At 42.1% G+C, this 20,194-nt stretch overlaps 1 protein-coding gene across 1 annotated transcript in view; it reads right to left on the bottom strand.

Moving 5' to 3' along the window:
- The window catches only part of RHOU (ras homolog family member U), a 68,238-nt gene that overhangs the window by 9,910 nt on the left and 38,134 nt on the right, over positions 1-20,194 (bottom strand). The gene's annotated exons all lie outside the window — the stretch shown is intronic.

Below are 20,194 nucleotides of genomic sequence, written 5' to 3'. Positions count from 1 at the left end.
CTGCCTGCACTGTACGTTCCTGGAGCCATCACTCTAGGAGCATGTTACAGTTATATGAGAAAGGACGGCTCTTCATAGATCAACTCACATGCCTGGTCGTGATATTTCAGAAGTGATAAATACAGGCAAAAGCTTGAACAAACAGATATATCCACACAAAAAAAGGAAAAGTAAAAAAAACATTAGCTAGGACCATGGTAGGCAAATCGGTGTAAGTAGAAGTAGCAACTTCTGATTTTCAAACAAACATTCAAGGCAAAAAAATCGTATGAAGAACTGACATTTTTATCTCCCTTACAGCAAATATGTTGGCCCAAACTCCTCTAAGATTTTCACACAATAGGTTAAAAGTGGTTGGCAGGCGAGATGTAAAATGATTTGGCTTGTGTATACAATGCATGCATGAGAAAAAAATATATATGTGCTGATTACGTGTACTTTTGAGTTGTTTAATAGTCACTCATGCATTACGAGGTAAGCACTTAAAAGCTGCAGCAGAACTAATGAAACAATCAATAGCATGTAGTGAGAGCGAAATCCCCCTATAGGTTCTGCAAAGTATGCTCTACACATTTTAAATTTAAATAACTGGTAACAATAGGCCTTCCAGACTGCAGCGCTGTGAGGTCAGACTAAATTAGACACAAACAGCAAGAGGGTGGTATTGACCAATTCCTGGGTCAAAGATTTGATAAGTTTACTGTTACTAAGAATCTGTACGCATTGGAGTGTGATGCGTTGCGAGTGGCCTGGGAAGAGGACGCAGGCAGTTTAATTTCGGAATTACAGTGGAGGTCAGCCCTTTCTAGTCACTGCGATGTACCCCGTAATTCCAGATTCCGCTTAATTCAGTATTACATTGTCCATAGGGCCTACCTCACCCCGGCTCGAGTGAATAAATATTTTGCGCGCCAGGATGTGGCTTGTCCCCGCTGTTGTGCGGTGGGTGCGGACTTACTATACATGTTGTGGTCTTGCCCTTCTTTGTGCGCCTACTGGACGGCGGTGGTCGCCTGTCTGTTGGAACGTACGGCCCGACGGGTTCCTTTTACTTGGGAGGTGTGTATGCTGGGATTGTTTCCCAGAGGCAAGGAGCACAGGGCTGCGCTGTGTTTCACGAATCTGGGGTTAATCACGGCCAAGAGGTTGGTGACCCATAGGTGGAAGTCATCTGACCCCCCCCACCAATACAGGCTTGGAGATGCTCCTTTGAGGTGTGGGCCGGGGCCGAAGGAGCGGCGCTGAAGAGGGAAGAGGTGTTGGGGCTGCGTCAGTTTCCATTATCAGCTAGTTGGGAGGAGTTAATGTTGCAGCTGCGAAGCATGAGTGGATCTCTGGAGCCGGAGAATTTGGCTCAGAATGGATGAGTGTTCGCTCGGCGTGCGATGCGCTTGCCCAGGACGATGTGTGTGCTTGTTGACGGAGTCTGTCATAGTGTAGGAGCTTGGCGTGGTAGATAGGAAGTGACGGTGGACTCCCCCCTCCTGCCGGAGTGCCAGACCGGGATAGATTGGTGCCCAGCCCACCCAAGGAGTGCTCATATGGCAATTTGTCGTAAATATGTGTAATACCCAGCGCTCGTTATTGTTCATGTTGCTTGTTTGTTATCTGTTTACAACATTAGTTTGCCAACCAACCGCAATCACGCTACAGTGAGCTTGGAGATAACACAGTACAACGATTTGTCTTGTTATGCAATGCCTTTAGTCAATGCTCTATCGCTGATGCTCCCTTATTTGAGGACAAGCGTGTAAGCAATCTCATTTGTATTAATGTGGCTACCTCGACAATAACTCTCAGATCGTGCTTAGTCTGTACGTGGGATAACGGAACAGCTAGAGACTAAATAATGGTTTTGTCATGTAGCCTGAATCTTTTATCTTGCTTGTTGCATTCTGATGGGTAATTTAGTGGTAATGTAAATGCATAACCTCGTTTTCTTCTATGCAAGTAATCTGTGTTCAGTTGTCAAGATAAAGTAAAATGCAATAAACAGATTTATGAGAAAAAAAACGAAGAATCTGTACGCATTCATTATGAATGGAACTGTACTTAAAAGTGTGCTCAGATCTTTTTGCCTTTAAATGTTTAATTTTGTGTAAGGCAGTGGACTAATGGTTCTTCAATTTACTTGCAGAGCATGGAAATTCCGAAACTGGGAAGGGTGTGGGGAGATTGAAAAACCCCTTAACATAAAGATGATTTTAACAGAAACTGGCCCAGGCGGGTTTGGGACAATCCTAGTGCAGCAACCAACGGATCTGTAAAAGAAAAAGAAGTAAAGCCAATGTTCGTAAATGGGCAGTTTCACTGCATCCTTTAAAGACCTTTTATTGGCATTTTTAAAACTTTCAACTTCGCATACAAGTACAGGCTCAGTTACTATGATACTATCTACTGTTTCAATTCAATGTATAGGATTACGTTTTGCACATATGTCTAATGCACATAGAATGAGCAGATAGCATTGTTATGGAGGTTAAAAGCTGATCATCACTCAGCGCAACACTTTTCAATATGTACATGGCCCTGCTTTCCAAGATCCTCAAACAAAGGCTAAACAGTCTCTTACGAAGACAATACATAACTAATTCTCTCCCTGTCCGAGGATTCTGCAAAGGCCAAGAGAAATTTCCACAACGGGATGGGAGCAGTCACCACCTGCTGCCTTAAAATCAACTTGGACGAGACAGAGATCCTTGTAATTGGCTCCACCCCTTCTGCCTGGAACAACTCCTGGTGGCCCACCTCACTGGGAAAGACCCCCGCCCAAGCACCATGCTCGCAACCTGGGCATCATCCTGGACTCCTCTCTATCCATGACCCGCCAAGTCAACGCCATCTCATCATACTTCCACACCCTCCGACTCCTGCGAAAGATTTTCAAGTGGATTCCCTCTGACACGAGGAAGTCAGTCACAAACGCACTGTCACCAGCAAACTGGACTATGGCAACGCACTCTATGCTGGCATCACCAAGAAACTTCAATCAAGACTACAAAATATCCAGAATGCAGCAGCAAGACTCAACCTGGACATCCCCCGATAAAGCCACGTCTCCTTCCACCCCAAAGACCTACACTGGCTCCCAGTCAACAAGCGCATCACATACAAACTCCTGATCCAAACCTACAAGGCACTGCACTGCAAAGGACTGGCATACCTCAACCACCGCCTCACCTTCTACATAGTGAACCGACATCATCGTTCTTCCCAGTTCGACCTTGCAACCATCCCCAAGATCCAGAAAAGCACAGCAGGAGGAAGATCCTTCTCCTACTTAGCAGCCGAGACGTGGAACCCACTACATCTCAAGCTTAGGCAGACCTCATCACTGAAGCAGTTCAGGAAAGACCTCAAGTCCTGGCTCTAAGACTGACAGCATGCCCACAAACAGTGCCTTGAGACACTGTGGGTGATTCGATGCTCTTTACATATCTCTGATTGATTGATACTGGGATGTAATCCTGTATTCTCTACATTTACCTAGTACAGCTTTGCAACAGATTTAAAGTTCTCATCCTGAAGAGTTGTGAAGCCCTTTGGCAACAGGCTAATTAAAGCAAGCCCTGAGGCGTCCACATAGGTGTTTGATAACCTAAGTGAGGCAAATACTATACATTTTGCCTTCTCCGTAGAAACTGGTTGCATCCATTATTTAGGAAATTTGACTTGAGTAGAGCCAACAAGTGCTATTGCTTTGTGCTGTGACTATACCCCAATAATTTTGCTACGTAGGGTCTCCCTTTATCTATGTTCTCTGGGACACAAGGAGGCAGGCAATGATTAACACTGAAACACTTGAGCTTTTAAATCTGTAAATGCAACTAATCAAGTATTGTAGAACACAAAGCAATGAAGCATCAACATTTTAATTATAACCGTTGTTAGACTGCACAGTTGCACTGCCACTGGATGAATCATTTGTACATTAATGATTCCAAAGATATAATTGTTTGTTGATAAACAGTCAACAATTATAATTTGTCTCTATAAATGCTCAACAGTAGATAGGGAAGATGTAATTGAGCCACTAAATGTATATTTCTCCTTACACAATGCCAGTTTTCATAAAGTAAAGAGAAACAAAACCAAAATGTTCTGATAACTTCCTTGGAATTGATTTGGGAACAGAGGAGCAAGAGAGAGGATGCCAGAATAGCACAATATTTTCATTTTACTGAGAAACCTAAGGTATGTTACATATTAGAAACAATGTTCGGTGTTGAAAACAATGTAATGCCAACATTGACTCACTGTCATTCTAAGTCACGAATAAACTGCAAGTAAACAGTAACACTTAGTGAGAAAGGTAGGGCAGAAACACTGGACAAAGCAACCTGCACCTTAGCAAGGGTCTTGTAGACAGGATATCAAATTAATTTGTGTGGATGCAGTTTAATTTGCTATCTTGAGGGTCGACAGGCCTGCTAATGGAACGAATGCGTTAGCCTTAAATCATAACAGTGCTATTGGGTTACTATGGAAACAATCTAGCTCTCTTCTACACATTTTGGCGAATTGGCACTAATGCTCTCCATACATGAGACTGAAAGAAAGTCTTCATTCTCTTGAGCCCAGAACTCACAAAGTGTTATGCGTTCAGTACTGGGTCTAAGGGCCTTATTATGTGCACCCCATAACATTTCATCAGTTCAAACTTACTCATGCAAACACATATGCTTTTGGCTCGCAGGCTACTACACACCACATTACACAAATATTTGCAATATGCTTGGGGGGGTCCTTTAGTTGAAAGTTCTCCCATTGTTGCAGGAGGAGCACTTTTTGCAAAAACATCAAGCAGGATGGATGTTATGTCATTTACGCTGGGCAACATTTGTTGCATTTTAGAAATAACCCCCCAAGGTGAGGGTTTCTGCAACTTGCCTGATTCCTTGTACTGTAGGTGTGTTTCCTGCACAAAAGGGCAATGTTATTATCTTTGTCCTTTAATGTAGCTAACTAGCCAATTTTAGGTCGAGCGCACAAGCGCCCTGGTCTGCTGTAATCTATCTGTGGGCTTTTAACCACACCCTTCACTATCACTCGTTTATGGGCTTGCTTTTCAAAAATCCTGTCATCATTGGGAAATGCTTTACATCTGGCCCTCCTTAGGGCAGTTTTATTACCGCCTTGGCCACTGCCTGCTTACATGGATAATTGCACATTTGCTGATACGTTTGACTGCAAGCAAACTTATTTTCCCTTTAGTGTCTCTCTACGCGCTCATGGTGCTTTGAATCGGCTTGCTAACGTCAACTGTTTTACTTTTCATTTTCAATTCATGTGGCAAGAAAAGTCCAGTTAGTAATCTACAACGCTAATAGCTGTAACTCGAGCAAATGCACGACCCACTGCATTGCTTGTTGTTTACCAATACCAGTTTCGCACCACCTATTGTATTTGGTCAGACTTTGTGGTCTTAGCAAACCATGCCACAAATTGAGACATTTGTCCACTGGACCCTAGCCCCTTACTTCTTGTCAGCAGCAGTGGATATTCTTCCATACCAAGGCAATATCCTCAGTTGGTTTCCTCGCCTCGGTACTCCAGTTAAAATTGAACAATAATAAAAATAAAAAAAAGACAGTGAACCCTAGCACAATCAAGGCATTTACAAATGCGCCATTACCTCATTTTTTAACAGCTTTATTTCAAAGAGGAATCTCACTAACTTTTACACTAGCAATGGTGTGGTCATTTCCACCTTAATTACAACTATATAAGCCATAACTCATGAGCGGTTACTTGAACAGTCCATTGTGGTGAAGTCTGTGATTAAGAATTGTGCTAATAAATAGGCACATAAATAAAATACCTAATAAATTCCAGATTCTCTCAGAGCGTGTCTTCTCAATCTGCTTCATATAATGGCAAATTGGCACACATTCACTCTTCCTGGTTCGTACCAGTCCTAGGCAGTCAACAAGCTGCTGCTAATTAGGTTTTTCGACCAATACAGTAATTTAACACTGTTCTACACTGTGTAGTAAAGATGAAGTGCCAGATGATAAATAAATGGATCAATGACAGAATTAATTAATCTTTCCCGGTTTGAAAACCAACCCGGCTCTTCAGAACAACCACTCTCCAATAACCTTTGCAAAATCCTTTGCAGCAGTCAATATATATATATTTTTTTAAAGGGAATAGGTTTTGATGCCGATAGGAAAATGAGTTAAAATCTGTATTTTTAATTGTTTTATTTGCAGGCCTATCAGCTCATCTGAACGTTAACAGAGTTGTTCTAACTAGGGACAGGACCATCAATGTCATGGTCATTGCTGTGGTTTCACGCAGTGATCTCTCAAAAGGACATGAATCCAACATTTTAAGAGAGCTCAAGATGCTGTATTCATCTAATAGTTGGAATAAACAGCATATCTAGTCAGCTTCTAAGGATCTTCATTGGTTTCAAGCGTCCACAAGCATCCTTTTAATGTTCAAATGCTTGGATGGAAAACTTTGTCGTAGCTCCCAGCAACAATGCACACAAAGGGAGGTTTTCAGTTAAGGTTTTTCACGTTTGGAATGGTTGGTCTCCTACCCAACTAAAGGGAAGCTGAGGAAGAGACTCTGGGGCATATTTTCACCAGTAGCAGGAGGGTTACGGTCGGGATTCAACATGGATTACCCACTTTTTCTAATTTTTATATTTACCAAGACTACTCATGACTGCTCCATGTGAACCATTGCTGATGACCTCAGCTGATCTGTGTGTCTCTTGGCCAAAAATCTCTGCCCCAGCTAATTGTCAGTAGTAAAGATTAAGACGAAGGCTTTCATTTTTTCTTTTTTTTAAAGAAACATTTTTTTCTCATTATCGGCAAATTATAGCGGTCATGAGAAATGTAAAGAAACATCTCATCACAGAAACTGTCAACTTTTTTGTTTGTTAATTATTGTTTTGGTAAGAAAAAAGGGGTTGGGAGAGTAAAATATCAATAATCATTAATTGCCCAATGTTATCCAGATATTAGAGAGGAATGTAATACTTCGTCTGAGATGGAAATTACCATGTGATATCAAATGCTAAGTTGAGCTTATATGGGGAGAACGGTACAGGTCCAACTAGAAAACGAGGTGGGAAAGGACGTGGATTGCGGAAAATGGGTTGGTGGATGTGGGTCCTATTTTGGTCTGCTGCAGAAAGGAGTTCATGAGGAATGGTCAGTCTTCTGCTAAGGGAACCTGAGACACAGGGGGCCATTAGTTGAAGGTGCTCCTATGCTATTTCAGAGTGCTGCATTTAACAGGTATGCACTGGATACTGTGTTGCTTCTTATACCTGGAAGCATGGGTATCTGGTCAGTAACTTTCAAATCAGGCGTTTAGTGTCTCTAGGAGTATGTTCCAGGTGCCTGCAATGAGATGTCTGCGGAGGCCTCGACACGTGAATGCTAGACCTTCTGCTTGACCCCATTTGAGGAGAGCAAGTGTTGCCATACCATATCAAGGGGGAGGGGTGTGTGTCTCATGAACTTCCAATACATAGTAATTGCAAGTTTTGCCATGGGAATAGCGAGGTTCATTAAGCATACAGTAGTTTTGTCTTTCTTGAAGCACTTGTAGATTCCAAGCGCTACTAGTTTCTAATTGTGGGGAATGAGAATGACTGCATTAAGTGTATAGGAGATCTAGGATTTGGGACCAGCACACCTTCAAAGAAGGGCACCCCGTAGCAAACAATGGTAGGCACTGTATAGAATAAAAAAAAAAGATTCTATATAGTAAATTTGGCATTGCGAGAAAGCTTTTGAGGGTTGGCCTCCGACTTTGACCACTCTTTTTCCTGAAAGACAGCCTCTCGTTTCAGTCATTCAGTCAAAAATAATTTATTCGGCTAAGAGACATAAAAGACACAAATGATTAAACATGAATCAGATAAAAATATAAATATCAGAATAACACAATACAAAAACTAATAAAATTTACACATTTGGATGGCACAGAGGGTGACATTTAACACCGCACACATCCCAAATTGTGCAAATATGAGTATGCTAAAAGCCTGGACTTTATGCCGGAGGCCAAAAGCACAGGGATAAGAAACCGTCTCCTGGGTACACTATATAAATTACAAAAAAAGAATAAAGTGCAAAGTGCTCTGAGGAGATTGACCATCATGTGCACGGCGCAAGATTTCTAAAACTAAGTGTCTTGAGTGGGGAATGAAACTAAAAAAAAGGACAGACAGAATCTGGATAGTAAAAATCTATGCCGATCGGAGGGAAGGATTGTAAGCTACAGCATAGGATAGAGCAGCTGCAACGGAAACTCTCCAAATCCCCTGATATCTTACTAGGCATATTCAATTCAGAAACACTGTGCCACTATATCTCCTTGGTTCTATCTTTTGCTGTGTCTGGCAGAGATTTGGGAGCATGGAAATACTGCCCAACCCCAAAGCGGGAGAACAGAGTACTGACAAACCTAAGCCAAAGAATATCCATGGACTGGGCCAGTAACAGACAATCCAAAACCACAGATCTGAAAAACTGAGCTTCAGGATTCAGCCATACTCTGAGCCAAAGCAGCAAGGGCTGCACTCTTATATAGTCAGTTATACATCTCTAACCAACCTCATTATGACAAAAACCAGCCGGGGTGGATTGTGGGACCGCTAGCAGTTGCCTCAAAAACGTATTCTCCACTACTTGGAGGCATTTACTGTTTCTATTACCCAGACTCTGGCTCCAAATTAAGCAATACGAGAACATTTGCACTTAGAAGTCCCTACACTTTGCACTTAAAACCAGTAATTTCCCTCACTGGTTCGTATCCCAACTTCTTTCAAAATCTAAAAACAGCATCTATGGCTCTTTGAAACTGTAAGACATGAACACTCATTAAACATTTCCAATTAAAATCAACATCTATCAGGACCCCAAGATAAGTAAAATTAGGAACTTTTAAGTTTTGAGCCCTCTAGAACGAATTTCTTAGTTTTAGATAACTTGGGACCACTTTTCATCACATAAGACTCTGTTCTATTTGTTCTCAGGCCAAGACTGCCCATAAAAGTGTTAAAAGCATCCAACAAAGACTGGAGGCTATTTGCTGTCCTCGAGATGAGGAAGGCATCATCCACAAAGTAGCACGGGGATTGGTTGCGAACTAATAAGTGGCACGTCTTTCCCTGCCCTATGCAAATTGTCTTTCAGGCCATTTATGTAAAGAAGAAAAATAAAGGGTGCCAACAAACATCCCTGTCTGACTCTCTTCAAAGAGGAAAATTCCTCCATCAAATCGCCTGCCTGACTGTAACGAACTCTAGCCGAAGTACCAGCGTGAAGCCTGCTGAGGAGAGAAATTATACCTCTGTCCACCCCCCAGTTCTGACATAACCCACAGTTGGGTTGTGTCAGATGCAGAGGACAGATCCATAAAGGCTAGATGAACGCAGCCTTTTTTGGCCTTGGTATATTTTTGTACTATCAGAGTCAGCTTCAAGGTGCATTTGATTGTACCCAACCCCGGACAAAACCCGAACTGAACCTCTAATAGACAAAGGGTCTCTGTATTACAGCCCAGGTCTCCTTTACAGAATGTCTTAGAGGGAGATTTGGAGGTAGCAGTGTGGTTCAGCCTGGTCCCTCTTCTTAAAAATGGGTACAATAATCGCCTCTCTCCAAGTGTCTATCATGGGGCCAGACACAGCAGATCTTAAAACACTGGTAAGTAAATGCCCCCAGAATTCTGGCAGGGCTTTATATACATGAACAGGAATTCTATCAGGACCGGGGCTTTGCCTTTGCTTTCTACTCTCAGGGGTTCGAGGCACAGACATGAGAGAGTAAACCTTTGTGAAACTAGGAAATTTGTCGCCAACCCATTGTGTAGAATGTGTGGATAAGGGTGTGTGTTGGTGGTTCGGTATCTGTGATGGTCCAGGGATGACAGAAGCTGTATGTTGGAGGAACTGTCCACTGTGTAGTGTTATACTGCTTGACCGATTCGTCAAATGAGAGGAGACAGTTAACTGCAAATAAATCCAAGAGAGTCGTAAGTTTGGCGTCATGCTAATGAGTCAACTGAGGCAAAGGGATCTTTCTGAGCTGGGTAGGATGAGCAGGGAACTGGTAGGTGCATATGGGAGTGTAGCTCTGGTGAAACATAGGGCCCTTGAATAACATCTGAGAGATATTTGAAGCAGCTGAGGGTAGGAACAGTGTGAAGTGGTGCAAGCAGCTACTATGCTATTGAGTTCCTCATCTCACAGTGGACGCAATGTCCATAAAGTCTATCAAAAATAAGTCAGAGAACCACCAGCTCAGCAACTAAGTGGGGTGCACTTAGGCCATTCAGATCGACATGGGGGTGGAATTTGCAGAGGCCAACCCTACACTTCCCCATGTGCCAAAGGAGCTACCCAAGCAGTTTGGAAAAATCCTGACGGGAGAACAAGGAGATTTAGGAATTAATATCGTAGGTGCAGGAGGGTGACCATTATCAAAAGTGCAAAACACCCTATGAGGGCAAGAACAAGTGCCTTCCAGAACGCCATTTAAGATGTGAGGGGGATCACTGTTCAGCTTAAATTACCATCTAGTAGGTCTCTATCGTCATGGTGGATTTGGATCCTCAAATATCGAAAGGTGGTACACTCCCAATGTACAGGGCTTCCCACTAAGTCAAATCACTCTTCAGGTACTCTCAGGGCGAATGGAAAGCTACATAACTTCTGCCAAACCACCGAAGGCCTGATGCAGTGGTGAAGTCCACCAGGATCTGGTCTAATTGCTGTATTCCCCTTGTAATCCTTGAAATGGATTTGGACATCACTGTTGCAGAAGGAAACCGAATAGACCCCACCAGCCAGTGGGATACCCCCAAGGCCCACCTCAGTCGCATCCCCAGTGACACCATGGTCAGCACAAAAAGAAAAAAATTTTGCTAAAGGAGGCAATGTCACCTTAGCCAAAATTACAGGGGACACACTATTTTTTTTAGTAAATGCCCGTTTTAAATGTCTGTAAATACAGCTTTGTAAAAGAAAAAAATGTTTTAGATCACAAAACAACAAGTGTTTACTTACTTTTGAGCTGTATTTGGAGGACTGTAACTATGTGGCCCATTTGGAATCTCCTTGAACCTCGTTTCAGTTCCCTCTTTCCTTCAACACTGTCAAACTCAAATCACAACCTCGAACTTCACCATTGGGAATTTTTACCATTTGAGCTCAAGTCCATCCTCGCTCTGCCCTTTTATTTGCCCTTGCACCAGGAATCCACAACAAAAATATGAGGTTTAAAGAATCAATACCATGACAGCATTGTTATGGTTTGTCACAAAGCATTTAATGTCCCTCCTAAGGACTTCCATAGTATTTCTTCTTGACTCATGCTGGTTAGTCTACTTTTACTAAATTTGCGTTGTCTAACTGGCTGCTTCAGATCACAGAGAGGCAGGCATTAGAATTAAATGCAAGTCGTTTTTTAATATTTACACAAATTGCAGAGCTGATCCGGCTTTTAGGAACATCACAGCAGGCTGGTGCTTTGGAAGGCCGGTAAGGCTTGTGAAGTGATCGGAAGCTACAAGGTCCGAGATATGGGTGAGTAGAAACACAACGTTTATTGCTCAGCGTGACCTAGCGTCCAGCCGCTCCGGAGAGGCTAGGTTCAACTGCCAACTCCAGAACGTTAAGACACTTACGTTCTCACGAACGCACTAAGAACACATCCATAACATTATCCTCTTCCCTTCACATTAAGTAACTAATAGAAAATGCTAAAACAACAATATTGTAATTAAGAAAAGAAATAACAAAGAAAATAATTTGTTACTTCATTATACAGTCCTTCAGGTAATTGGGACACTTGCGAGTCCTCATCAGTTGTTCACCCTCTGCCTTCACATTAAGTAACTAATAGTCCTCATCACATTAAGTAACTAATAGAAAATGCTAAAACAACCATATTATAATTAGGAAAAGAGATAACAAAGAAAACCTGTTGTTACTTCATTATATAGTCCTTCAAGTAACTAGGACACTTGTGAGACCTCATTGGTTGTTCACGAACAGCAACTTTTGTTTGGAAATTCTCTCTCTTGAGCTGCACTGGTACCTTGTAACTCACACTCTCCAGCTTCAGAAACATTACCATGACTTACACCAGAAGTAGACGCTCCCTCCCCATCCCAGAAGAAAGAGCTCAAACAATCATCCTCCACCTGACTTAAAGCACACCCTCCACCTCTCTGATACAAGGCCACATTCCTCTTCTCTCCTCCATTAATCTCAACATGAAATCTTCCTACCTTCTTCACACAAAACGGGCCTCTAAATTTAGAAACACCCCCCCCTTACTCTACCAGACTTGACCTTGACCCAATCTCCTACTTTCAATCCATGCTTGTGCTGAGAGGGTATACAAGTCTTGCTTCCACCAGATGCAACCCACTCTAGCAGCCAAGAAGGAATCAATTTCGACCCCACCGACCGTCCCCTCATCACTCGGAAAGGAGAGTTACCAGTAGCACTATGAATCGTTCCACGATAGGTTCGTACAACATCCCTTATCATTTTCCGCACACAACAATGATTAGCGAGAGCTAGTTGTATTGCCCCCTTAATTAATCTGTTGATTCTTTCAACAATTCCATTACCCTGTGGATAATATAGGGATGTCCTGGTATGACGCACTCCACAATTCTTCAAAAACAAACTCATCTCATTTGAAGTTAACTGCGTGCCATTGTCTGTAATAATCCCCGTGGGGATACCTTCCTCCATAAAAATATCCTCCAAAACTTTTATGGTTGTGGTCGTGGTAACATCACGTCCAAACCTAACCACTAACCATCTTGAGTGTACATCTACCACCACTACCGCATTTGAAACGGAAGTTCCAATATTGGACCAATAAAATCCAAACAAATCGTGTGCCAAGGTTTTCCAGGATCTTCAATATGTCCTTCCATTCTGCCCACCCCAACCTTCAACCTCTTTTCACTCTCCTTACACAACCTACACTGCTCCACCCAACGCTTAACTTGACCATCTAAACCTGGCCACCAAAAAATCTCCTTCAATCTCCTACTTGTCATTCCCTGACCCAAATGACCCTCATGGGCCAGAGAAAATAATTTAAACCTCAATCCAATAGGTGGAACAAAACGCTCTCCACGCATCAACACACTCTCCCCACAACACGACAATTCGTCCAACACATCCAAAAATGGCCTCACAGACAGCGGAAGAGAACTCTCCCTTCTAACACCTAAAGAAACTAGCTTGAAAACACATTTCAGACAATCATCCGCAGCCATCTCACGCTTCCATTCTTCCAATGTAAACGTACCTAAATCCCACTCTACCACATCCCCAATAGAGGCCACCGCATCATCAGTATCACAACACTTTAACGATTGAGAATCAACCTTCTCCCAATCAAGGGACATTCTAGACAGGCAATCAGCCTGGACATTTTTCCAACCTTGGACATACTCCACACGATATAAATACTCTTGCAGCCTCGCGGAAAGTCTGGCCAACCTCGCTGACCCCTTCCCCGCACCACCAGCAGACAGTAACCTTAACAGTGGTTTGTGGTCACACCTCAGAGTAAACTCCATACCCCATAAATACGTTCTAAAGTACTCTGTACCCCAAACAGCCGCCAAGGCCTCTCGTTCAATAACAGAATAGTTACGTTCTGTCTGAGTCAAAGTTCGAGACGCAAACGCCAGTCTTTTCACACTTCCCATGCATTTGTGACAACACCGCTCCTAAACCTGTACCACTCGCATCAACAGTCAAGATAGAGCGCCTGTTAATATCAAAGGCTGTTAGAATACCCGCTCCACAAATTTCTTCCTTGATCCTATTAAAACAAATCGCCTGCTCATCAGACCAACAAAACTTACTCCCTTTCCTCAACAATTTCCGAAGATCCTCAGTTTTACTTGCAAACTTATCCACAAATTTGGAGTAGTATTCCACAAGTCCCAAGAAGGACCTCAACTGTTCCTTATCAGTCGGAGCTGGTGCCAGCTTAATAGCTTCTAATAAACTTTTCTTTGGTTTGATACTCCCTTTAGAAATAGAGTACCCTAAATAAATTTCTTCTACCAGAAAAATGCACTTCTCTTTTTTCAAACTCAAGCCCGCTTCATCAATAACCTTGAGAACTTTTCTGAGTGTGATATTGTGTTCACCAACTGTTTCACCCATCACTAGTACGTCATCTTGAAAAAATAATACACCTTTAACATCCCCAAGCATTTTGGCCATCATTCGTTGAAACACACTTGTCGCAGATGCCAAACCAAAAGGCATACGGGTGAATTGAAAAGTACCTTCCGGAGTGACAAACACCGTAATGTGTTTGGATTCAGGATGAAGCCTAATCTGATGATAGGCACTTCTCAAATCTAATTTTGAGAAAAACCTACCATCTTTGACCGAAGTTAACAGCTCATTAATATTCGGCAAAGGATAGACATCCACCACAATATTTTGGTTCACAGACCTCAAGTCCACACACAACCTCACTTTACCATCTGACTTTCGTGTAATGACAACGGGAGAAATCCATGGAGAAACTTCTACAGGTTCAATAATACCTTCTGCCAACATGTTGCTTATCACTTTCTTGACTTCATCCCTGACCACAAATGGTATCTTGCGAGCCCTGTGCTGACTCGGGTGAGCATCATCCTTCAACATAATTTTATGTACATAACCTTTTAAACATCCCAACTCTTTCTTAAACACATTCCCAGCTCCCCTCAAAATGTCATCCACTTGTATATCATCTACTAACAAAACCTGATTGGATGCCCTGGGACTGATGACGATGTTGAGATCAAATTGATGCATCCAACCTAGGATGGGTGGACCTTCAACTGCCACATATATTTTGCCAACAATTTTCCTATCCTTAAATAGAATTTCTTTAAACATATACCCAAGCAGTTGAATTTCCACACCTTGATACCCACCCGGGGATATATCTTTTGGTAACAATTTTTCCTTCGACCACCAACATTTAAATAAGCTCTCAGGGATTATGGTGTACAAAGAACCAGAATCCACCATGAGATTCACTTGGACCTCCCCGATAGAGAATAGAGCAGTCGGTCTAGAGCATCTGCGGTCACTCCCACTCGCATTTGGAATCATTCCATCCTCAATTGCTAATATCCTGTCCTCACAAACTGATTCACAGCAGTCCTCCACAATATTTATGGTCGGTTTCAACTCCTTAACAAATCGATTCCCTTCTCTACACACACGAGCATAATGCCCCCTGCGACCACATTTGCGACACTCCTTATTGATAGCAAAACATTTCTTGGAATCCCCCAAATGTAAAGTACTGCCACACCGAAAACACTCCTTTCCCTTGCTTTTGGTACCCCCCCTTTCTTTGGTAGAGTTCCAAGTTCCTGTTGAGATCCAGTAGACTCGCTTGATAAAACCATAACCTCTCCAATTTTCTCTTTCTTTTCGAATTCTTTTATACAACGCCTCCATTCATCCATAACTTTTGCCAAGTCAATTGCTTCTTGCAACGTAGGATCCTTTGCCGCCCATAACCTCTCCTGAATCTTTCTATCACGGCACTGAACGATGAGTTGATCATGTATTAGTTCATCAGTCATAGTACCAAACCTGCATTTGACTGATAATTCCCTCAACCTGGACACAAAATCGTCAATGGACTCATGAAAATCCTGGGGTTGAGTATAGAATTTGTATCTGGCTAGTACTAGATTGGTTTCCTTAGCAAACCTATTCTCCAGCCGCTTAATGGCTTCTTTAAAAACGTCATCCGTAGGCTGTCCATTTGGCCCCATGGAAGGAGGAAGATATTTAAAGATTCTTTGACCCTCGCACCCCAAAGTACTTAAAAGAATAGCCTTTTTCCTTAGAGAAGAAAAACCTTGTCCATCCAACGCTACAATATAATTCTCCAACATTTCTATCCAATCTTCCCGAGGCAGAGTTGGAACACCTGGAAGTGGAAGAAATAACGGTGGTGGCGAAATATTGGCCTGGGTAGCCATAGATCCTGTTAAAAAGAAGATGTTCCAATACAACCCACAAAATGCACTATTATAAAGTCACATCCTTTGCAGCGCAAGCTCCTTTCCTCCAGTTAGTATTCCTGAAAGACTCAAAGGATATTCCCCTTTTTTTTTTTCTCCGCCCCTTTTTTTAAAATTCCTGTGAATACACAAAGTATCAATAAGCGACTAATGTTCCTTAGGAGACACTAGTATGCCAGCCCGCAGCCGCCGACCAAAGTGAAAAGCGTCTCAGGTTGCCTCGGAGACGTTAACACTCTGGCCCTCTGCCGGCCGATTCGTAAAGCGCTCCTGGTCGCCTAGGAAACACTGACACCCTTGCCAGCTGACATGCAGGAAATTCCGTAGGAGCGCTGGTACAACGTAACCAGCCCGCTCCACAGTATACGAAAGGAGTCCTTTGTTTTAAAAAAAAAATATAATAATCACTCGCCAGATAAAAAGACCACTGCCGCTGGAAGCAGGAACAAACGGCCAAAACAGAATCCACAATGACCCGAAGCCGCCACTGACAACCGGAACCAAAAGGACAGCAGAAATAAAATCCAGGGTCCAGGGCTGACCTAGGTCGCGCCAAACCCTCGTCGCCAAACTGAAGTGATCGGAAGCTACAAGGTCCGAGATATGGGTGAGTAGAAACACATCGTTTATTGCTCAGCGTGACCTAGCGTCCAGCCGCTCCGGAGAGGCTAGGTTCAACTGCCAACTCCAGAACGTTAAGACACTTGCGTTCTCACGAACGCACTAAGAACACATACATAACAGCTTGCCAGTTTGTCACATGCTGGGTTCTGCCCAACATAAGCCTGTGCAAGCCTACCTGACTTTCAGTCTGCCAAAAAAAGGTTACATTTAACTTTAATTAATACAGTATCACTTTTATGAACAAATAAGCACCAGTTAATGTTTCCCCCATTTGCCTCTGCGGTATAAGCTTATACTCACATGACATAATATACAGTGACAGAAAATGACACACTAATTACATAAACTAGACATCGGGGCAAAAATTCAATAGTTTTCTTCTTGCAGCTGAAGTACGTTTCATAAGGAATATTTGACAAGTCCCCTAACTGTCCCAAAGCTTAAGAAAATCTCACAAAACAGAAAAATAGTCTGCTTTAGTAAACATACTTCAAAAGAAACTTAATTGTCTGAGGGTGTCCTGCTGTTTTTGTTTCCTGAAAGTCACAATGCAGACGTTTAGATAATTGCTTTTTTTAATTGTTTTTGAGCAGGACAAATTAGCAAACATTTATGCATAGCCGCAACGAGTTCCGCAAGCATTCACCAATGACTACTAGGCTAAAATAAAATCAGATAAGTCAGAGGTTTTTTTTTTTAGGTCTAGCATAGCAGCCCGCTGCACTGCTTTTCCAACGTGTTGGTATGTATCTGTGCTTTTAACCACACCCACCGCATGCCCATCATTATCACTCGTTCATGGGTTTGCCTTTCAAAAATCCTGTTTTTGTTGGTAACTGCTTTAAGTTTGTCCCTCCTTAGGGCTGTTTTGTTACTGCCTTGGCCATCAACACATGGATAACTGCACTATCGATAACTGACCGAGAGGCAACTTTTTCCTTTTGTCTCTCTCTTCGCACTCACTGCGGTGCTTTGAATCGACTAGCTTATGTCAACTGTTTTATTTTTTATTTTCAGTTTGTGTGGCAAGAAAAGTACAGTTAGGAATTTACAACGCTAATAGCTCTAACGAGAGACCCATTGCATTGCAAATGCATGTTTTTTTTAGGTGCAGTGTCTTTTGAAACAGTACCAGGGTCGTGCAGGTTCCTAACGACATTTTAGTAAAAACAGCATACAAACTTATGCCCATTATGGATCTTTGCAGGTGTTATGTTTCGCCCGCAGGTAGCTCACTGGTATATCCAGTTCTGAAGTCTATCCCCTGACATTCTGTTTCCTCGATTTTTTTTTATGTCTGTACGGCACACAACGCTGCTACCTTGACCAGGGTCCCTCCTTACAGATACAAATATTTTTCCCCCTACTTACAGATCGTGTGTGGGGGCAGGTGTCACACAAAGTACCTAAGGTGGTTGTTTGCCATAAAATGCCTCAACTCTGAAATGCAACACCTCTGAGTATTCCCGTTATAGAAATGATTATTGAGGATATGGAATGCAACATAAAATACAAAACCTTTAGAATACTACAATGACACACCGGAGGTTTTTAAAAATTGCAACATTCAGTTTTTTGTTAAAATGTTAACCTACTGGAATTCAGTGAGTTTTGGTAGGTAAAAGCTATGTGACTGCTAGGATAAATAAAGGGCTTCTTTCAATTTCCCTCTTTCATTTTAACATGACCAAAAACGTATAATTATTTTACAGTTCATCCTAATTCTGGTTATTTCCAATGGGAACAATTATGTGCCGTCCTGTCTAGTTCATTCCCAGTAATTGATTAAAGTTAGCCAAAGGTAATGGTCTAATACTCAGCACTGACCTAGAGCAAACAATGTGTGCAGCGCAGATAGAAATCCTTTAACTAGCTAACAAAACATAAAAGCCTGCAATTTATTGAACCAATGTGTCCACTAAACTTAAAATATTACCACAACCCGGCTTCTACATTCACAAGGGGGTGCACAAACGCTTGATAGCGACAGGTTTTACAAGCAACATCCTGATATTGTTCTACAATGGGGATGGGATAGCATTGAAGTATATAGCTACTCGACCTTAGAATTAGTTTTGCTCCTTTCAAGCTCTCAAAAGTTGCACCCGACAAGGGTAAGCCACTGTAGTCGCCCGAAGACACATATCCACACTTTTGGATAAACATTATACATGTGTGTAACTGAAACAAAAACTGGGGCTTTAGTACAGGATTCCATTTAAAAATAAGGTTTTAGGGTGGGCACTGGTAAATATAAGAAATGTTAATTTTAGTGACTAGGCTTGAGGAGGTGGCAAAGAGAGGTTAGGGATAGTGTAGCATTTGGGGCAGGTAGTGGTAAAGGGAGGTTAGGAAACAAAAAAAAAAAAAGGAAGTGGTTGGGGGGTATTTCCCCTAAAAAACTAAACAAAAAATAAATTGAAACTAAAACATATACACATATATATATATACACACATATATATATATATATATATATACACACACACACACACACACACATACATACACACATATATATATATACATATATACACACACACACAAAATACCGCAAATAGATGTAGGTGTTTGGGGGGGTATGTAGTGCTGCAGATTCACATGCTCTGCATATATCGCCATCTAGTGTTGGGCTCGGAGTGTTACAAGTTGTTTTTCTTCTAACAAGTGTTTTCAAGTCAAGAGATCAAGTGACTCCTCCTCTCGGTGATAGTGCACATGGACATCGAGTCCTTTGTTACATTGTTTTCCCGCAGGAGGGTGAAGTAAGGAGTGAAGAAATGTGTATGTACAAATATATATAGAAAGTAAAGACGACATCCATGCATATTTACATAATTAGTACAACGACTACAGGCTTCCGGGGGGGAGGGAGGCCACATGTGAATCTGCAGCACTACATGCCACAAACAGATGTACACTAGGTAAGTGACATTTTCCTTTTGCTGGCATGTGTAGCTGCAGATACACATGCTGTGCATAGACTGAAAAGCAGTTCTCCTACCAAGTGAGCAGTGGTTAGCCCATAGGAGTTGAAGTAGTTTGAAATAGTGTTTTAAGCACTGCTTGACCAACATTTGCTTGTCGTCGAGATAACACATCCACACAGCAGTGATTTGGTAAATGTGTGTGGTGTTGACCACGTGGCTGCTTTGGATATGTCGGTCATTGGTATATTTCCTAAATAGGACATTGAGGCACCCTGTTTTATAGTGGAATGTGCTTCTGGAGTTACTAATAGATGCATTTTCGCTTTAAGAAAGCAGGTTTGAATACATTTTAAAACCCATCTAGCTCATCACTGTTTTGAAAAAGGATTACGTTTATGGGGTTGTTTAAAAGCAACAAAAAGTTTTTTTAGTTTTCCTAAAGTCTTTAGTTCTCCCTACATATTACATTAGAGCTCTTTTGAGATCAAGAGTGTGGAAAGCTCTTTCAGCAATAGAATCTGGCTGTGGAAAGAAGACTGGCAATTCGACTGACTAATATGAAAGGGTGAAACCACTTA

Source organism: Pleurodeles waltl, chromosome 5, assembly GCF_031143425.1.
Source record: "Pleurodeles waltl isolate 20211129_DDA chromosome 5, aPleWal1.hap1.20221129, whole genome shotgun sequence".
Lineage (NCBI taxonomy): Eukaryota > Metazoa > Chordata > Amphibia > Caudata > Salamandridae > Pleurodeles > Pleurodeles waltl.
Note: the sequence above shows the minus strand (reverse complement) of the source record. Positions and strands in the feature narration are given on the sequence as shown.